This window comes from Urocitellus parryii, chromosome 3 (genome assembly GCF_045843805.1).
Source record: "Urocitellus parryii isolate mUroPar1 chromosome 3, mUroPar1.hap1, whole genome shotgun sequence".
Classification (NCBI taxonomy): Eukaryota; Metazoa; Chordata; class Mammalia; order Rodentia; family Sciuridae; genus Urocitellus; species Urocitellus parryii.
Window position 1 is genome coordinate 61,792,790 of NC_135533.1, and position 22,183 is coordinate 61,814,972.

A 22,183-nucleotide genomic window follows, 5' to 3' on the forward strand; every position below is an offset into this window, starting at 1 on the left:
ATAAAGCCTAGAAATGAGAAAAAACGGTACCCTCTGCTGAATCTTCCATCCACTGTTTTATTGGAATTGGGGATTAAAATCTCTGCTGAGTCTTAACACTGAGAGTGAATAAATGCTCTGATAAAAATTCTTCAGGTAGAAAAATCAAATCTAAGTCATTAACGAACTTGAACAGCAGTCTTTAGAATTTAAAAATTTAAGACAGCAGAAGTTGAAGTTAGAAAATATCATTTAAGGGTCTGGGGGTGTGGCTCAAGCGGTAGCGCTCTCTCCTGGCATGCTTGCGGCCCGGGTTCGATCCTCAGCACCACATACAAACAAAGATGTTGTGTCGGCCGAAAACTAAAAATATATAAGAAAATATCATTTAAGTTGTTACCAAAACTATCATTTTGTTGTACTTTAAATTTGTTTTTTGAGAAAGAGTGATGAAGCCTTGTAAAAAGTTGGCTCTGCAGTGCAGATTGACTCTGTGTAGAAAGAGTCGACTGGAGATGGGTAAAGAACCTATATGGGTGCTTTGAAATTTTCCTTTTCCATAAATGTCTGACATATGTATTTCATTGAATTGCTATGCTTGTATGAAATGAAAACAAATGTAAACGCTTATGTAGACAGCTTGACATACAAGTATGCAAGTTCAGGTGTGTTGACTAAAACCAGTTGATTTAAAGGTAACCGTTTTATCTAAGATAATTAAAGTGTAAGAATTTATAGAACTAGTTTTATAATAATGATTTCCAGATTTAAAAATATTGCTACTATCATTATTTAGCCCTACTTTTGCATTTTAAAATACTCCTGAATACAGTTATGAATTAATTAGATTGGACTTAGCCTTACACCACGGAGATACAGGCTTTAACTATTCAGTGGTTTCCAGTGGACAGAGATGATGAAGAATGCCTTGTGAACAGCCTAATCCCAAAACACACTCCTTCCTTGATGTTTTTTGTGTGAAAACTTGAGACCACCAAATGTATCAATCCTGTCCAACTCCCCTGAATGGGGGCAAACTTTGCATATATCTAGCCAAAAAAGGGATTCACCAAAATATGACTATACCAAACTGTTTAGCCTCCAACTTAAATTATACTAGTCAACTTATAGATGTTCAGATGATAACTGCCCTTTAGTAGATATGCTGCCAACTAGATTCATGAATGTATCATTTGCAGTGCTTGCATTGGTTAGAATCTAGGATTTTAAGATCCTACAGTGTACTAAAGCATTTCAATAAAATTCTGATGACTAAAAAAAATAATAATAAAAATTCCATTTTGCACGCCAGAGTTTATGACAGTGACCTTCATTTCTATTTCAGTAATATACAACCATTCTCATGGTTTCTTGTGATCATTTGCTTATGAAAACAAATGAAAGATCTTTCCAAGTCTGTGATAGCTTTACTTTGGTTCAGCTGAATTTGATATTTCATATTCCATATGTCAGAGAATCCAGTTTAATTTCCCTGAGTGATAGAATCATGGACTTAATTTTTATTTTGAATTTTGACTTTATTTTGACTTCTTAATGTATAACAGTTCTTCCCTTTAAAGAAAGAGACTCATATTTCCCATAGGTTCAGGAGATCCTACAATATGTCAATCTTTAATTTCTATTGATTACATGTACATGCGTGTGTGTGTGTATGTATATATATATATATATATATATATATATATAAATAAATTGAACAAGTAATTATAGTATCAAAGTGTCATGACAGTGTAATATTTTATAATGGTTACTCTAGAGAAAAGCCAGAAGTTTTTTTTTCTTAATTTTTTAAAATATATATGTGACAGTGGGATGCATTACAATCTGGGCCAAATTGACATCTGGGTCAATGGTGGTTCCATTGCCAATTTTCCAAGAACTCTCCATATTGCTTTCCATATTGGCTGCACCAACTTGCAGTCAAACCATCCATATGAGTATACCTTTTTCCCCACATCCTTGCCAACACTTATTGCTGTTTGTCTTCATAATAGCTACCATTCTGACAGGAGTGAGATGAAATCTTAGAGTGGTTTTGATTTTTGCATTTCTCTAATTGCTAGAGATGATAAGCATTTTTTCATATATTTGTTGATTGATTGTATATCATCTTCTGAGAAGTGTCTGTTCAGGCTCTTGGCTCATTTATTGATTGGGTTATTTGTTTTTTTGATGTTTATCTTTTTGTGTTCTTTATATATTCTAGAGATGAGTGCTGTATCTGATTGTGAGGGGGAAAGATTGGCTCCAGGATTGTTTCTTTGGCTGAGAAGAAACTTTTTAGTTTGATTCCATCCCATTTGTTATTCTTGATTTTAATTCTTGCACCAAAGGAGTCTTATTAAGGAACTTGGGGCCTAATCCCACATGATGGAGATTAGGGTCTACTTTTTCTTCTATTAAATGTAGGGTCTCTGGTTGTATTCCTAAGTCCTTGATTCATTTTGAGTTGAGTTTTGTGCATGGTGAGAGATAGTGGTTTAATTTCATTTTGTTGTATATGGATTTCCAGTTTTCCAAGCACCATTTGTTGAAGAGGCTATCATTCCTCCAATGCATGTTTTTGGCACCTTTATCTATTATAAGATAATTGTAATTTTGTGGGTTAGTCTATGTGTCCTGTATTCTGTACCATTGTTCTACCAGTCTGTTTTGGTGCCAATACTATACTGTTTTTTTACTATTGCTCTGTAGTATAGATTAAGGTCTGGTATAGTGATGCCACCTGCTTCACTCTTCCTGCTAAGGATTGCTTTAGCTATTCTGGGTCTCTTATCTTTAGAGTTTTTTTTTTTTTTTTTTTTTTTACAAGCATTATGGAAATAAGTTTCAGTGAAAGATCTATAGTTCTATGAGTTGGGATAAATTTATCTGAAGTAATAAAATAGTCCAATAAAAGCAACTTAAAACATGGGGCACAATAATTTGTTTCATATAACAAGGATTCAATATGCAGGATGAGTCTAAGCTGGCTGATTCACAGGGTCAACAATGATAGGGTTCTCGGTGGATTTTTCTATAATTTCATTAATGTTTATCTCATGGGTGCAAAGTAGCTGTAGGAATGCCAAGCATCATGTCTTTATATTGTAGGATAAAACGTATTTGTCTTGTGTCAAGTTTTTAAAACACAGTGAAGCCATCACTATAGCTCTATAGCTGTATTTTCTTTATGCCTTAATTGTTAGTATTGTGTTCTACCTTGAGTGTGCATCTCTTATTGTCAAAGAGAATTATTAAATTGATCAATATTCAGCCTCAGTATCTTGAAAGGGGGTCTTAGAATTACATGGACATAAAATATCTGAAATATAATATCAGAGTTTGTTTAGAAAATATGAATATGGAGGGTCAGTGACATCTGTCACAATGGGTTCTATTCTGGTTTATGTAACTTCACTATTTGAATATTAAAGTGTCCTGAAAACAAGTTTCAAAAAGTTAAATTGCTGTGTGGAAGGTAACTTCATACTTGAAGATTTTTTTCTTTTCTGACATCATTATGGTACTTTTTGCAAAGAAACCTATACTCTATATGCTGGAGTAAAGAAAGACAAGATAGAGTAGACTTGCAAAAATGTGGTGAGGCCTAAGTTGCCCAAATCAGATTTGAACAGGATTTCATTTTCTTTATGTAAATTAGATACATGTTATATGTAAAAGAAAATACTAATGAAAAAAGTTAAGAGAAAATATATAATTTTAAAAAAAATTTCCTTTTTAATGTTATTTTATACAGATAGCAATAGGTGATCATGTGAGATAGTAATATTAAAGGATGGAGCATCTGAGGGAAATGGTGATATTGAACTCTTAGCTCAGTACTGACTAACCTTGAGCAAGTTACCTAACTTCTTTTGCAGTTTATAATATTTGGAAAAACAGTAATTTCTCGAAGGATGTTGTGAAGATTAATATAGATGACATGAAAGCCCATGTAATATTATCAGGATGCTCTTTGGTCTGTGTTAAGCACTGTGGATGTTAGTTAATATAATGTAATACAGTTTAAATGGTTTTTCAATACATGAACTTATGGAAATATAATTTCATAGGTTAAAATATGAAGTCATATTTCAAGGACTAAAATAGGTGATGGGATTTTTTGAAACAGACAACACTCCACAAGAATATGTAAACTCCTCCTCAATTCCAATCAGATTAAAGAGATAAGCATAATGACTTTTAAAACAGTCACTATAAATAGTTTTGGTTCTACTTAGCCCCAAGGAGGAAGGGGTATGAGATACTAAAGGTTGGAATTTAATAAGATATAAATACCTATTTCCCCCAGTTGTCTTATTCTAGGAAGTTGCTCCTAGGTCTGACTATGTATCCAGTTGTTTACATCGAAGCTCAGTTAAGTTCAAGGCAAAAGGAGGCCAGTGCTTGTCCCAGAGACTTTGAGGGTTGCTGTCTGGATGGGGGGACAGGAAGATTGAGCTGCTATTGACTAATCCAGTTGAGCAACAGAGAGAGAGACTCCAGAAAAAAACTGTTGGACAGAGGCCAGGGAGTGAGCTTCATGCAGCATGAGTGTGCTGTCCTTAGCTTAACCCCAGCTTCTGGGAAGGGTAGCAGAACTTGGAAATAAATGTGACTGTAGTGGCACCAGGAGAGTGGATTTTACAAGAGTTACTGGGGATTGCTAGGAGATTTTTAAGTGGGGGAATAAGGGAGATTACTACAAAATCTGTACTTTTCAAAAGCTCACTTCAGTAACACAGTTCTACAATGTAGACTCTTTCCATATCAAAGTGTGAAAATAGAACAAACAAACATTTTTAAATATTATTTTCAAGTTTCCTTGTGTTTAATTTCTTTATGAACATATCAATTAGGCTTCTATATTGGTGTGGATGATTATTTATCCATCTCAGTTTTCTTACTTCCATAGGTCTGAGCACTGGCTTTTTCTGCCCCCAACATTCATAGTCTGATGATGTGCTTTTATCCATAGATACAAAGAAACATACTAAGATCTTTCTAAAACATATATTACTTCAGAAAGCAAAGAGATCTGTACTGACAGAAACACTCACCTTTTGATATTTTTATTCTGAATAGTGTAAGGCTTAGAAATCATGATAATGCTTCCAAAGTTATAAACAAATCTCTTAGCTTTTGTATTTATTATTTTTGAATAATAGTTTCTGCATTTTATAACAAGTCAACAGATTTGCCCTCATTTTCTAGATTTAAATGGGTTGAAAGTTGCCAAATAACAAAACGAAAATGATTATAAAATGCATCAAGTATTTTGTAACTTTTTAGCATTGAGATTTGTGTGACTTGAAATAGTGTTTAGTTTTTATTTGTGCTTCCTAATGCAAGTAAAGTGAGAACTTTTAGCAGTCTGGCTGCTTTGGAAACCTGCGTTTTCTTCTAGTGAAGCCTGAATTTAGGTACTCAATTTGAAATGACTTTTCTCTTTTATTTTGAAGCTACCACAACTCCATTTTCCTTCTCAGAGTCCTTGGCTACTGGTGGAAATTGCTAAATCTTCCTCTGGATGGGGTAATGTCCTCTGCCTTGGCCAAGGCTTGGTGCTGGATCTCTAACTCCAGCTTGAGCATAGAGATGGTCTATTGTTTTCTCTATGGAGCCTGCCATTTATCCTCCTAAAACCCCCTTTAGGATTGCCACCTCTGTGTAGGTTGAACCACAGACCCTCTGCTATGGTCTCCATTGTGCTATTTGATAATAATTTTTCTGTATGTGTAACTAAGCTTGTTTCCATTAAAGGTTTTATCTATTTTCAGATCCTCTGGACTCAGAAATAGCTATTGTTAAAGATTAGTTCATTAAAGTTAAATGACTATCAATAAGTGTTTTAATTATAATCTATGTGAAAATAAGATAATCCTGAAACATCAAAGTAACAGAGAAATGCTTCTGCTGAGAGATTTATATTGACAAAAGGCAAAATTTAAATATGAACAAGAAAATGCTTATAGTTTACTAAGCATCCTCATGTTTTCCTACCAATCTTTAGTAATACTTGTGAACTAGATGCATAAAATCAAGGTTACCTATTTCATCCCAATTGTGGACATGTCTGCATTTATCTAATTTTCTTAATTTCCTCAGGTCAGTTATTTTCTTTGTAAAAAAAAATGGCTAAAAGTACTTAATTCATAGAAATTTTCTGGACATGAATATTTAACATGACACCTGACCCATGGTAATGTGTACATAAATATTTGTCCTTTTCTTATTCTTTCCTAGAATTTGTCAAGTTGTCCCAAATAAGAAGAAAGTAATGGGATATATTTTTAATTTACATCATTCTATTAATAATTTAATTAAAAAATTCTATTTGATTAATGTAGCCTATTTTAATTCTATTTAATGATTTAATTTAAAATTAAAGCACGCAAGAACACTGGAATTAAAGTTTTAAAAAAATTAACTTCATACTAGTAGCAGTAATATTAACAATGTATGGAAATCAAAAAGAAGCAAAGTATTAAAATGACCCAGGAGGTTATTATTAGGTTGAGTAACATCACTGAAGAACAAAGAATAATGACATACACAAAACATGGAAGCAGTACCTTGTCCAATCACATGGCATAGCCAGGGATAAGAGATGTGAAAAAAAGGCAACAAGTAGAGAAAGTAGGAACACAATGATAAAAATGAAGCAATATTTGACTTGAGGGCTTTAAAAATAACCATTAGGATGATTTAAAACAAGATTTTCCTGACTCCCTAGCTCTCTAAATCCTTATTTTTTTAAATGATGGAGAATCAATGATCAATAAGATATTTTTCAACTTATGCAATATGAAGGTCATGAAGGAAAGAGAAGAACTGTATCACATGTAGATGTGGGCAAAAGGGTCCCTGGACTGTGAGTCACAGCTATTTATATCTGAGCAAATGTGCATGTCCTATGAGTCAAAGGACTTTGTGGTCTTCCCTCCCACCCCGCCCACTTGAATCTTTGTGAAATTGTCTTCTGTGTATGTACAATATAAGCTCCTCTATACTAAGTGCCAGTTTGGACAGGCACTACTATTGGGTTGTCTCCGGAAGTATTAGTAACCTCAATAACAGTTCATCTGAGGAAATACATTTAATGTGTATCTAAAACCCTCTGTTCAATTGGATGCAGCCAAGACTGCTTTAAATCAATGCTTAGACAACAAGCCATTTCTGAGCTAGCTTCAGACAACTCTACTTGATAGATTTTTTAAAACTGTTATATAAGAGTAGATAGTTACCCTGTACTATTTATAGCCAATCCATAAATCTTTGAAATCATTTATTTCACCATTAAAACCTCAATATTTATTATGCCAACCTCCTGAGGGAATAAAGATAACTAAATTTTGGATTTGTATTAAATGCTAGGTAACTATCTCTAGAATGAATGTTCTCAACTAGGGTAGGTTCAAAGTATGGAACACTTGGAAACACGCTGTAATTTATGTTGAAGTATTTGAAGTATATTGCAGAAAATGTCATGGTAGGAATCGTGCTTTCTTCTTTGTGGCAGAGTTCTCAGCATGTAGTGGCTACATGATAAATATTCATGAGGGATGTGTGAGTACATGAGGATAAATGTCATTAGGCTTGAAATCTGCAATTGTTTCTTAAATGATTTGGGAAACAATCATATTTTTGGTTTCATTTAGCATATATTAAAATGCCCTTAATTTTTAGAGTATGTTTGTTTTAAACTATAATTATGTATTACATATTTAATGGTATGCTCATCAAATAGTACCATCTTGGTTCTCTTATAGGGCAAAGGAGCATCACCACTATGGTGAGCCTGAACTTGATAGTGACAGTTTTCCATGGCTCTGTTCAATGCTATCTTCAGCTTTCCAAAACCCAGAGTATTCACTGGTGCTTTGTTTCTCCTCCCAAAGTCCAGCATACATGTTCTTAAGTGCTTCCAAGGAAGACCATAAAGTCCTTCAACTAAGACACAGAATGGAAGGAGTCCAGGGAATTGCTAGGGGAAAATAAGTAGGGCCATCCCTGGAGAGGGAACTGCTACAGTGTTCTTTTAAATGTCACAGAGTAATTGTTTCTTTTTTTCAAAAAAAGAAAAGGACCAGGATAAAGAGAGCTCATTTTCAAGCTGGACAGGTTAGCAAACACTGGGTGCAGGGTTTACTTTGGTTTAGGAGTCTACTGCCTCACTGGAGTGTCAATCAAAATTCCACAGCCATTCTTGGATACTTGGAGGTGGGGCTGTCTGGCATACAGCAATGATTTGATCCAGCACTTGCAACAAACAGACTGGAGTCATCAGTGTTATTCTGTGGTCTTCCAACAGCATTTTCAAAATACGTTAATATTCGTGGCCTTGCACTCTCTCATCGGACTTCTAACCGGTAATTACATCTATATAATAACTGAAAGTTACCTAGTTTAAAGATGTAAGAGTCCAGACTGGTGCCTGCAGTACTAAACTCTCTTGCTTTGTTCTGATTTTTGCTTTGTCCTTGCCCGGTTTAGGGTATACTTGAATTTCTCTCTTCTCTCAGGGAGTAGAATATGTGTGGTATTGTAGGCATTCAGACACTGTTTCCCAAACTTTTAAATAAGGATTATACTTAAAGAAAGTGGCGAGAGGCCAGGTGTAGTAATTTACTGTGATCTCACCTATGTCTACACTACTAATTGAAAAGAGGGCATTCAAAAGTATTTGAAATTATTTAAACCCTCCAATATATGGTTCCATTTTTGCAATGACAGAAATACCTTAGTAGAGCAACATACTAAAAAGTACAACATTATGTGCAGGAATCTTTTTTTTCTGAGGGATATGTATGTCCTAGGAAGACTTAAATTGTAGATGGTTACTTTCAACCCAAGAGGAAATTAACAGAGTTATAGAAGTTTTGGTCTCCCTTGTATTAAGATTTTAAGGCAGAGTGGCTGTCTTCTCAGACAGAACAATCTGCGCTCCCTGCTTCTGATGATCAGTGCAACAAGTAGAGGTCACAGGCAGTCACTACTGCTGGAATTCCTGGCATGGCACTAGTCAACAGGTGCCTTCTGTGACATGCCTAAGAGGTGATTTTGTAATTTTACTTAGGTTAGAGAACTCAGTTATTGTAATGTATTGACTCTGGCTACTAAATCTCTGATGCAATAGCAAATAGGATGTATAAGGTAACAAATAATTAACCAGTAAATTAAAGCTGGCTTCCAATTTGCAAGTCATCCCTCAAGATGTTTTTCAAGGAAAGAATTTACTACATAGAATGACAGTGGAAAGTATAGAAAATTAAGCATGGAACTAGGCAAAATTGTACGGATTAGTTACAATCACTTTGCTGGTCACATACAATCATTCCCCTTTGTGACCTTTTATTTGGACTAGCATTGTAATACTATGATCTGTAGGAATAGACCATATTTGTATGTCTTAATTTTATTTATTGCAATTAAATAGTTAGAAATGCAGCCTAGTGAATTAAAACAGTGCAGAGGCAATGGTTTATCTCAGTGGGCACTGTGAAACAGGAGACTGAAGAGCTGTTTATAGACAGGAACAGGAAATGCTAATATAAACTCATTGAAAACATAACTTTTCATCCACATTTATGTAATTTGTGTGTCTCTTGGGTAGTTAATATTGTTACTCAAATATTCTAGAGAAGCCATAATTACAAACTTTTAATACAAGATCTCAGGCAAAATTGCTGCTTTACTATTATCAAGGTTATTGTAATGTACAATAATTATGTACAAATTGAAGGGACATATTAAGACTACTAAATATATATGAATAGAAAATAAATCCTGAAACTAGCATTATATAAATGACTCTCTAGAAGTTAGATTGTATGTTTCATCTTTGTTCATTCATTCAATAAATATTTGTTTGCTCAACACATAATATATAGGTACTGACCATTTTTTTTATACTTATTCCATCTAGTACTGAGGTACTATTTTCTGCACTTAACTTGTTCTACCTAGCACTGAATATTCAAATAATCCCCTAATACAAGTTCTATTCTTCTAAAAAAAAAAAAAAAAAACTGAATGCCTATCAGTGCAGGGGACATTGGATGAAAGTCACTTCTTGACTGGACAATCAAAGGATCCTCCACTGATTTTGCTATAGTGTTCATATTTGTTCTTTAAAGATGATGAAAGATCAGTGGACTAATAAGTATCTGCGGTCTGTGGAGTTGTAGGTTGCTTAGAAACTCAGTGACTATGGGCTTGCTATGGCAACCCAATTTATCAGTGAATGAAAAACTAAGCTGGCTTTGTGCTAAATCTCCATATTTTGCTGGTAAGAATATTCAGATTATCCCTTTTATCAGTATTTTTGTTATTTATACAATCAAGCTAAATATTGTAATTTACTAAATGTTGAAAACAGTTTATTAATATTTCAAGAAAGTAAAGCATAAATTCTATATTTTTAATTCAAATTTATGATGTCTACTAGTTCTATTGTCTGAGTTTTGATATATACAGAAACATGATTTTTATTAAATGTATGTAGAAAAAACTAGTACAGCATATTATACATATGCAAATAAATATTTATCTAAATCTCTCAGATATTATTTCTGTTAACCTAAAAGTCTATCTAGTATAATGTCATTTTTATATCAGTAACTCCTTCACAGATCATATAAATATGAAACTGTATTAGTTCTATCTTGAATCTTATGTTTTAAGTAATATACCACATAATCTGCTACACAAATGTATTTACTGGAAAAGCAAGTTTGGGTGATGTGGAAAGGGATTGGGGAACGTGCTTTTACCCTTAGTTTGAGCAGTTGCTTACTGCAATAAATGTACGATGAGATGATTTTACCCGTTGTTTTTAGGCATGCTTTTAGAATCTAATAGCTTTCATTGTTTCATATATTTATGCTATTTGTGTACTGTAATCCTCTCTGCACTTCTTCAAATGTAAGTGTTGCGTTTACTTTATCTCCCTATTGATTGCCTCTGCTGTGTTTATCACAGTCAATAGCAAGGTAGAGTTAGCAGGCTCTCCTGAGACAGGACTACTAGCAGGCTTTTTTTATTGTCCTTTTCTCCTGGGTTTTGGCATTTATGCATTTTGTTTTGATATTTAAGGTTCACCATATTAAAAGTTCTCTTGAGAGTGAATGAAGCAGTCTGACTTAGGTTTTCACAGGACAGTGCTACATTTGATGGTTTCAATTTTTCTTTACGCTATATTCACCTCCACATAATTCTGAAGATAATCAATCTGCTTTACTATTTTGAATCATCTGTTTTTTCAGTTCATCTATGCATTGCCTCTGTGAGTAATCATATGCCTCATCTCACAGATGGAAAGAAGTGCAAGAGATAGAACTTGGGCCATTTCGCTGGAATTAACTTCCCTGAAAAACTCAATAACCAAAGTCCTTATTTAAAGATTCATGACTAGGCTATATTGATACCTCCCTTGACAGGGAGCATTTGATTAAGTTCCACTGATTTGAAAAAATAAGTGAGCAGTCCAAAATATTGAACAATGCAAAGGAGTCAAACTCTTATCATGTAATCACATATGTGTATTATAGTCTATTAGGAGGCAGTAGATTGGCATGTACAAATTAGCAGAATATAAATATTCTGGAGACATGAAACAGACTCAGAAGAGAGAACAAAAACACATAGTACTACTTACTGATCTACATTTCATGTTTAATCATGCTTGTTAATGTGATTGAATTATTCTAATAAATTTTAAAAAAATTCATTTTAATCAAAATGTCTACTCCTGGCAATGAATATAAATACTCAATCGACACATAGCATCATTTAAAATATTTGGGTAAATATTTCATAGAACCAAGTAATCCATTTTATAACTATTCAATAAATGTCTATGGAATGATAGAATTAAAGTCCTTCATAAAAATATTCTACTGTGAAATTGCTTTATCTGTTCAATATTCAGATTTTTGCTTAAAGCAAACTATATATGCGTGGTATCTATTGAACACACACACACCTAAAACGCATATCTGGAAAATCAGTTATTTTAAATTTAACATCTGATAACTTGAAAAAGCAAAGATACCATATCTCCTACAAAAGTATTTAATATGCTCATGTCTATTTTTAACCTATGCTGTGATACTCATAATAGTTTATTCAGCATCTATTCATGGAATATTTGGGCATGCGTTATTATGTGTCAGACACCTTTAAACTCTGGAATATAATAGTAAACACTACAACATGGTTCCCAGTGAATACATTGTAGGAAATTTCACTGTGACCTGCTCCTTTGCTACTCATGAAAGAACAAATGCATGATAACTTGAACTTTTCTGGAATACCTTCTATGGCAGGACACTAAAGTGCTCTGAAGGTATATAGAAGAAAATAATGCCACATGGTATTTTATGTGGTAGAAACAAGGGTTAAAATAATAAATGCCAGAATAAGGTTCAATATTGACTAAAATTCTTATCATAATATTTGAAGGTTCATTTTTGTGTATTGAACTGCCATTGGAGGATGTCTCCTCTTAAAATGGAAACACCACTAAAGTGTATAAAATAAGCATATCCATGCAAGGATTCAAGAACCCCTAAACTCATGGTTTCTTCTAATGTAGGGTTATTTGTAATTTTGTGTGTGCAAATTGCATTAAGTTAATTTAGATGCAATCACAAATTTATACACCTAAAACTGGATATCACTGAGAGAAAATTAAGATAGAAAACATCAATTAGTCAAAACTCAAGAATCAGTGAATATAGGGTAAATGAGGAAGAAAAGAAGGAAAAATATGAAATTCTCTTTCACCATTTTTTAAGTCCACATGAAAACTAATTATAAAACGTTTTTGAAAATATGCATGTTTATGACATAGGCAGCATTTAATGTTTGTACTTGGGGTTGCATGAATGTCGTTTTCATATTTTAATGGATTTATTTCACCTCAGATTTTTGCGCACTTTCATCTGCTTTCCTCCAACCTACTGTGATTACCTGATTTTTCCCTGAGGAGTTATTGAAAATGAGAGGAAAAACAGGCTGAGCAATAATCCTGGATCATGGCCAGAAAATATTTTTAGTCTTTAGGTTGCATGGAAGATGCTGCTACAAGACTTATAAATGCAGCTTGGTAAAATGGTATCCTTAGCATATTCATACTGAGCACCAGAGCACCATGTTAACAAAGGAACATCCAAGTACAATGAAACATAGACAAAACAAGCATCTTGCCTCACATTTGTATCTGGATCCATGAACAGGAGGCATTTTGGAGCAGGAGAGCATGCTAACCAAACTTGAAATTGCGGGCTCCAAAGTCAAACTGAGCTGTGTTCTAGAAATCTCTGAGGATCTACGTCCTAATTCAGCAGTGCAAAAGTAGCAGGGCAAGTAGTCATTTTAAGGATGACATTCCACAGCAAGTAAGATTCTGTAACCCACTATTGTTTGCTTAAATCTCATCTCCAAACAGGAAAGTTACACTCATAAAACTGAAAAGGAATAGTGACAATAAACATGTCAAGTCCTTGGTTGTTTACTGAAGACACTTGCATAGATAGGGTTCATGAAACCAAAACCTACCAAGAAGAGCTAGGAAGAAGAAGGAATTTTTTTCTATGTGACCCACTAGGTAAAATGCTTTAGTTCATGGTCATTGTTCCATAATTCGAGATAAACTTTGATAGCCCTAATAAAGTGTCAGGGCTAATAGGTAAGTGTTAAGATGGTAAGTCAAGCTTCTCTATTATGGAAAATTTGAATTAGGAGTTTCCAAAGTGAAGATTTCAGTCTATCCCTGCCTGACAAGTTTTCACTTCTTCATACAAGCAGTTAACCAGAAATCACAAACACATACAATAGTCAACAATTTTAATAATTTAGAATGATTCTGAATTTATAAGACATCTCTGTTATATATTACAGATTAGTAACCTGGATTTTTTATTTTTTCCGGATTCTAATGTTACTTAGAATGTTTATGGAAATATGGTATAAATAAAGCAATGCAAATGATTCATAAAATTTCGAGAAACACATTTGTTTCTGGAAGTTTAAAGATATATATTGCATTATATATGTTATATATTACAAATATTATATATAACACATTATTTTAGTTATGTCTATATAGGAACGATATGTAAAACATATTTACATATTTTTGCAAGGAATATTGTATGGTGCCTGGTCAAAAAGAAAAGTACATTTAGAGTAAGATTTTGCCACTTTTAATTCTATAAACTCTTGACAATATTAAGAGCATATTTTAAGGTATTCCAAGAATACCTTCGAGAATTAATATTCCAAGTCAAACCTACTGATACCACGAAAGAAAATTCAGGCTTCTCCAAGAATAGGTCCTTCCTTTAAGAACATGAGACTCAACCTGCAAAGTGAGGTTTTGATTTCACTGTATGGTTTGATTGTTTGAAGTTCTTTAAAAACTCTTAGCAGAAGCTTCTATGTCACTCAAACATAGGATTTGTGCCAAGTGGTTCTTTGAACTGTCATGGCAGAGGGATCACACTTCTCTACTCAAACAACAATAACAAAAATACACAAAACTGAAGAAAGTCTCAGAGCTATATTTTCTGTTTTTTTTTTAATAAGTTGTTGTTACATAACATCATTCTTAGAAAATTTACAAATAGGTCTAATTAGGTGCGCTTCCATATGCCTGGAAACTGTGTGAGTATGTTTGCTTGTGAGTCTGTATATGCATTTAACTGTTCCAAGGAAGCTAATGCTCAAGAGTTGTGTGTTTTAAACATAAGATGGTAGAAGGTACAGATGCTAATATAATTTTTTAAAAAATATTTCTTATGGTTATTTTATCCCCCACTTGAGAGATTCTCTCTCTAGTTCAGGGGTATAATATTTCTCAGCATTAAAATTGTTGTACCCTGAATTATGACAAATTTTGTCTTTCTGCCCTGTGAAATTTCAAATTAATTGACTCTCTTAATTTAATTTTATATTTGGTATTTGTCAATTAAATTCTGATTTTAACTACCAATTATTGATCTTTTTACCAGCTATTCCACCACTTCATGCTTTGAGACCTAATTATTCTTTTCCCCTAAAAATTTCCATCTACTCTATGAGCACAACTTACCTGATAAATTATGCTGAACATAATATTTCTTGTTTCTTAGCATAATTTAAGGAGAGAAAAGAAAGGAAGTCAACATTTAAAGAGTTAAGTCATGTTTGCAACTGTTCAAGTAAGAATGATGTCTGCCAACATTTCTAGATGGCCTGAGAGATTTACATATTGATCTGGCCATGCCCACATAAGGTCTGTCTGTTTACACAGAGGTGTTCTCTGTTTAATCTCTTTTACACACAACTTCTACGACTTCTGGGAAGCATTTAGGTAAGATTACTTTATATTTTTAATGAGTATGTTTGTCACATTGTCTTGATTCATTGAGCCATGTGGTTTAAATCTAGATATTACCTTGACATTCTGCATTTTATCTTTTAAGAATGTTTTGGAAGTTTTCTCTTAAAAGAGGTACTAGAAATCTGACATTACATTATACTGTTGACTTTTGCAACTTAAAATTCTTAAAATCTATACCTACATAATTATTTTTATTCTTACATGTTATGTCCTTCCTTACCATTTTAAACAAGTTAAAAAAAACCATTAGTTTAATACTTCTAATAAATACACAAGCTAGCAATTGAAAAATGCATGACTATACATATATAAGCATGTGTTCACATATGTACATAAAGGTTTGTATGTATAAATCTATATTGTTATTCCCTAAGGATTAATGGGATACATTTTTTCCTATTTTACATTGCTAAATGTTTTGAGACAATTTCCAGATCATTAGAATCCATTTTATTTAATAAATTTGAAAATGATTGTTGATTGCCAACTACAGAACATGTTCATCATTCATTTGTTATATGTAGAAAATTTTCTCTCAGTGTAATATTAGGTTATTTAGAATCACTATTGAATTTCTACAAAAATTTTAAAGAATATGTAAAATTAGTATTGATCAAGAACACACTTGATATTTCATTTTAGAAAGGAATATAAGCTCTTCAGTTAGTCTGGATTTTAACCCTTGTTTTGACACATCCTTCTGTACCTCAGCTGGTTATATAAAGAGCCTAATAAGTGGTATGAGTGGTCAATAGGTAAAACATGTGAAACACTTAGCTCAACATCTGGCAGTTAGTATGCTCCCACTGTTTGTTGCCTTTGTTATTTTATCATCATCTTTATAACTTATGAGTGTTTTGCTTACCTGTACAACCTAGCTTTACAATGCAAGTAATAATGAAATGTTTCATTTGCTGTAGGATATTTCATTTACTGTCAAGAGAAAAATATCACTTAAATTTAAAATATGCTAACCTATTACTATGAATGACAAATTTTAAATGTACAGTCATACACAAATATAATCTATCATCTAATTTGATTTTCAGCTTGAGGGTATAGACTCTATGGTTTTCCTCTTTGATAAGAAAGACATCAGGAATATGACTGTGTCATGTCCACTTCACCAATTCCATTGTGAATAAAGCTGAGCTAAGAATTGGGGCCATGTGATCTCTCTTCAACTTTTTTTAAATGCATCTGTCATCTGCTTCTCAAATATGTTGCAATATTTGTGCTACTCAATTTATCCTGTTCCTCTTTTATTTCTCAAGAGTTAAATTCCATGAGTCAGCTTGTCCAACATACTGCTGCAAAGAATTTGTATGAACCATGAACTCTCTAGAAGCAATCCTGTTAATTTTCATATTCTCAAAGTAAAGAAAGCAGTTTGAAGAATGACACGAGTTTTAAAAGGAAATGACTAAAACTTGTATAAATAACCGAAATTTGAAAATTTTATTCATCAGTACACATAAAGTAAAACATGAAAAAATTTTAAAATGACAAATATCATAACATTGGTTATTGGAAAAAACTGAGGATAAGACAAATCAACACTGAAAAAAATGAAGATATTATACGTATTTTAAAATAAATGGCTAGTATACTTTAGAAAATGTTATATTTCATTGAACTAAATATTCTTTTAAAAACCACCAACGTACTTGTTAAAATCTTAAATTTCAGTATAAACCAGTGTGAATATTTATAAAGACAGGCATTCTCACACATGGCTGTGTACAAATAAAAATTTGACAAAATCCTTGGAATTTTTGAAAAACAGCATACACTGGTGTCCAGGGTACATGTACATAAAGCTATGAGAATTTTGTGCCTTATCTTTATAAGAACAGCAAACTAGAAACAATGATGTTCATTCATACAGGTTTTACTATTTAAAAGGAGTACAGCACTTATTATGAAATATCTTGCAATAGAACAATAATGGACTATTCATGATGTAGGAATACCTGCAAGGAACATAATATAAGAGGAAAGTTTCAGAAAATGATTCAGTATATATATTATGCCACATACATGAATATATAATTTTGACATTATTAAACTACCTATAGTAGTTAATATAGCTAACATTGCTTCTCAAATTGGAAATTTCTCATTTTATACCTTTCTATAATTTACCATCTTACTTGCCTTCTTTAATAGATTTCCTGAAATGAAATTTTGCTTATTAGCAATGATAACTGCAGCTATTATTTATTAAGCAAAAACTATGTTAGGCTCTGTGTGAAGTCCTTTATATTATCACTCTCAATCTTTACAACAATTATGTGAAGGCTACCAGAAGTAAAGAAGTTAGCCACAAGTCATACACTTAGGAAGTAATGAATTCAAACATGGATTCTTTCATCTTCATAGCAGATACTCTTAATTTCCAGTTCCAACCATTACATATACATGCTATAAAAAAGCAGCATATAGCTCTCATTTTCATAAATTCTCATTCCTTTTTCTATTATAATAATCATTGTATAGGTCCATTCTTTCAACTGATTAGCAACTCTGACCCTGTTCCATGCTCTTGGAAGTTAGACTTTTTCCCCTCCTCATGGACTCTATATTCTAGTAGGTACAGAGATAGGGGGAAAAAAGTTAGAAAGTCAATTGTGGAGTGTGCCCAACACTGAAAAGTGACCTGTGGAAAGCAAAACAGAGAAAGAAGAAAGGAGGAAGAGGACTTTAGAAAAGGAAGTGATTATAAGGGAAGCATTCTAGTTTGGGGGACCAGTAGGTGGTAGGGCCCTGTCAAGTATTGTGTATTCCTCACCTCAGTTCTCACCAGTTAGATAGATGATGGTAATCATTTCACAATGCATATCAAAACATCACATTCAACTTGATAGAGCTAAAAAGAAAACAACTCCTATTTAACTTCTACCTAATAGTGCCTGGTAGCATGATTCAAACTTATGTCTTTTTTAAAAATTTATTTTTTACATACATGACAATAGTGGAATGCTTTACATGCATTATTACCCATTTACAGCACAGTTTTTGTAACTCTGTTTGGTATTTTCACACCAAATTATGCCATTAGACATGTACTCTTTTTTTTTTGCATTACAATTCTTAATACATCTATATACCACAATTTTTCATATCTGTTTGTATATAAGGTATGTTGACACCAAATTCAAATCTTCATAAATATATTTTGTATAATGATTACCATCACATTCCCTCATCCTTGCTATTTCCCTTCCCCCCCCTTTTTTCCCTCCCATGGCTCTTCCCTATCTAGAAATAATCTTCCTCCCATGCTCTACCTCCCTAACCCACTTTGAGTCAACCCCCTTATACCAGAGAAAACATTCAGCATTTGTTTTGGGGGATTGGCTAACTTCACTTAGCATAATATTCTCTAACGCCATCCATTTACCTGCAAATGCCATGATTTTGTTCTTTTTTAGTGCCGAGTAATATTCCATTGTGTATAAATGCCACATATTTTTCTCCATTCATCCACTGAAGGACATCTAGGTTGGCTCCACAGTTTAGCTATTATGAATTGTGGTGCTATAAACATTGATGTGGCTGTGTCCCTGTAGTACGCTGTTTTCAGGTTCTTTGGGTATAGTCCGAGAAGAGGAATAGCTGGGTCAAATGGTGGTTCCATTCCCAGATTTCCAAGGAATCTCCATACTGCTTTCCAAATTGGCTGCATCAATTTTCAGTCCCACCAGCAGTGAATGAGTGTACCTTTTTCCCCACGTCCTCGCCAACACTTATTGTTTATCTTCATAATGGCTGCCATTCTTACTGGAGATGGTATCTTAGAGTAGTTTTGATTTGCATTTCTCTGATTGCTAGAGATGATGAGCATTTTTAAATATATTTGTTGATTGTATATCCTCTTCTGAGAAGTGTCTGTTCAGGTCCTTGGCCCATATATTGATTGGATTATTTGTGTGTGTGTGTGTGGTGCTTAGCTTGTTCAGTTTTTTATATACCCTAGAGATTAGTGCTCTAACTAATGTGTGAGGAGTAAACATTTTCTCTCAGGATGTAGGCTCCATGTTCACCTCATAGATTATTTCTTTTGCTGAGAAAAAAACTTTGTAGTTTGAATCCATCCCGTTTGTTGATTCTTGGTTTTAATTCTTGTGCTATAGGCATCTTATTAAGGGAGTTGGGGCCTAACCTTACATGATGAAGATTAGGGCCTACTTTTTCTTCTATTGGGCTGGGGATATAGCTCAGTTGGTAAAGTGCTTGCCTTGCATGCACAAGGTCCTTCGTTCAAACCGAGCACCACACACACACACAAAAAAATTATGTCTTTTAACCCTATGTGGTTTTTTAAAAAAAATCATGTTTTAAAGTTGATTTTCCAAACTATTGTGGCTAAGTGAACAATAGTACTGAAGTTTTTAAATTGTCATTCTAATAAGTTTGTCTATGGTTGTTTGGATGTACATAAGGATAAGTGTACCCTCACATAAAATAGATTCTCTCAAAATATGGTGGGTGTGCACTCTTTAAAAATGCTGCATTTTCATTTTTAAGGCAGCAAAAGGCTATGCCTATTTTATTGTTCAAGGTCTATATTTTCCTCAAAATCCATGGTTATAGATTTGGTTCAGCTATGTGCTTTTCCATTCTGGAATGCCAAGCTACTCGGGGGATGTTGTCCATGGGACTGGACACTTCACAGTTGTCTCTGGGGATGTAAATTTGATTCCTTGGACTGCTCATGGGAACGTGTGACATTTTCTTCTCCAAGCATAGTCGGATTTGGATGGCATTAGGCTACTGATTAAATAATTATTCAAGTAAGGTCAGTATCCTTTTACATCTATTTTGCATGTATTTTTTTTCTGAAATACCTTTCTGTGTTCACATTTATTATAATTTAACTATCCCGTCAAGCATTTTAAATATACTCTAAAATAGATCTTAACTCTTGTGTTTGAAAGCTGTTTTAAAATTGTCATACTGGTATGTATGTATATATAAAGCATATGATTTATGTTTGAGAAGAAAATACTTACAGCAGAGTACTTACATATACCTTCAAAATAGTTAAGATTGCCCTTTATACTACACTTTTAACATCATACAACCAAGATAAATGGTGGTAGTCACAAGGGAATTGCCTTATGTTTCTGGAATCTCTGTACACTTTTTTTTTTTAATGAAAAGTATAAATCGTAATGAGAATGCTTTTTCAAATATCATATCACTTATCTATTTTTAGGGCTTCATAGTTATTTTAAAATAAATACTCAGTAAAAACACTGGAAAAACAAAAGCAATGCTTGGCAGAGGAGTTTGGGGTTCCTTTCCAGTTGTATTGTGCTGCTTGCAAATGAGAAGAAACATATCTAATATGAACAACAGAAACAGCAAGAGTAACATAAGGATAGGGTTTTTTTTAATATAATCTAATGAACTAAATATATTTCTGCTCATTATTCTTAGGTTACTTTATTTCAAGAGTGACTTGTAGGCATTTATCCAGTTGACCTATCCAATATATGCCAGTTTAACTTTCTGAAGATTTAACCAACTTGATACTAAGAATTACTTTGTAAGATTAAGGGTCCTAACGTTGAGGGTCCGCTTACCGCCAAATGTAATAACTATTTATTTTAGATATGAACATAATTCCTTTCTTTGAAAGTAAAGGGTCTATTTTTTTTTTACAGTAAAAGATCATCTTCAATAGTATCTTAATTTAAATGTTATTTTATAGTCTGGCTTCAGACTATTAAGGGATTTTTTTTTCCCCTGCAGAAGGATCTTGCTGTGCTCCTGAAACTTCTCTAAAACTGAGTGATAAACAGTTAAGAAGGTCAAGCTAGAACAATAGGCTATTTCCCTTTTTAAAGTCTGTTTGTCATCCCTGTTAATTGACAGTTTCCAACTGTTTTCAAAATTATTAGTTTCAAAGTACTTCAGATTTATGGTGTGTTCTATGGAAAAGTACATTTTCTTTCAGCTTTATCAGATGAGCTTGCAAGGTCAATCTTGTCCGGCAAGTGAGAACGTGATCATGTTCCCCACTTTCCCTTTTCTACCCCCAGTTTGGCATCTGGAAAAATGATTGTGTAGTAAAATACATTAGGGGTGGCTCAACAAATCAGTTCCTTTTGTTTCTCTGGCCTCTGACTTACTTGGATGGGAAGATGGCCAAATTGGGGGTGGGGGGGCAATACTGAATATCTCAGATATAGGTAATGGGTCTTTAGCAGACCATAAAAATAGACCAATCCCAGTAGCATGATATCTGTGGGGTTTCTTTCTTTTCTTTTTTTCAGTTCCTCTGGCAGCAAACCACACACTGGAATCTGACGTTGTAGTTTTTTTTTTTTTTTCTTTTTTCTTTTTTTTTTTTTTAAAGCATATTTAAACTCTAACACACACATGCTGGTAAGGGTTTCAGGATAGGATTTTTCTGCAGTAGGTCATTTGGTCCTATGAAGAATTGTCTGTTCAGATGTTGGAGTATTTGACTGAAAATTCCTTAATAACTCTTTTAAAGGTAAGTCATGATTTTTCTTTAAATAGAAAAGATCAAGAAATTTTCCATTTTCTAAATGATGGGAGAAGATGATACTAAATAAGTATTCCAGACAAGTCACAGAGCAGGAAAAACAAAAAGTAGTTACTTTTTTCTTAATGTATCTAGGTTTAATTTTAAAATCAGGTTTATGTTGTTTTTCTCAATTGTGAATCTTGTTCCATTTTATGCTTAAATATTAACAGTGACCAATGACCAATGACATTTTCATTTCTGAATGTTTAATATCATGTCTATCCTTAAACATTTGTTAGTATTTAAAATGA

At 33.2% G+C, this 22,183-nt stretch overlaps 1 protein-coding gene across 16 annotated transcripts in view; it reads left to right on the top strand.

Annotated features, from left to right (window-relative positions):
- The window catches only part of Cd36 (CD36 molecule (CD36 blood group)), an 81,852-nt gene that overhangs the window by 25,612 nt on the left and 34,057 nt on the right, over positions 1-22,183 (top strand). For 4 of the 16 annotated variants that reach the window (XM_026384934.2, XM_026384940.2, XM_026384937.2 and 1 more), the window contains exon 1: positions 21,699-21,878. The exons of 6 other annotated variants lie outside the window; for them this stretch is intronic. The gene's annotated coding sequence lies outside the window, so the exon portion shown is untranslated. Of the gene's footprint in view, positions 1-8,234; positions 8,355-15,119; positions 15,341-21,654; positions 21,879-22,183 lie in introns of those variants that run through there. 6 more of the 16 variants (XM_026384935.2, XM_026384936.2, XM_026384941.2 and 3 more) reach the window with 4 other exon arrangements.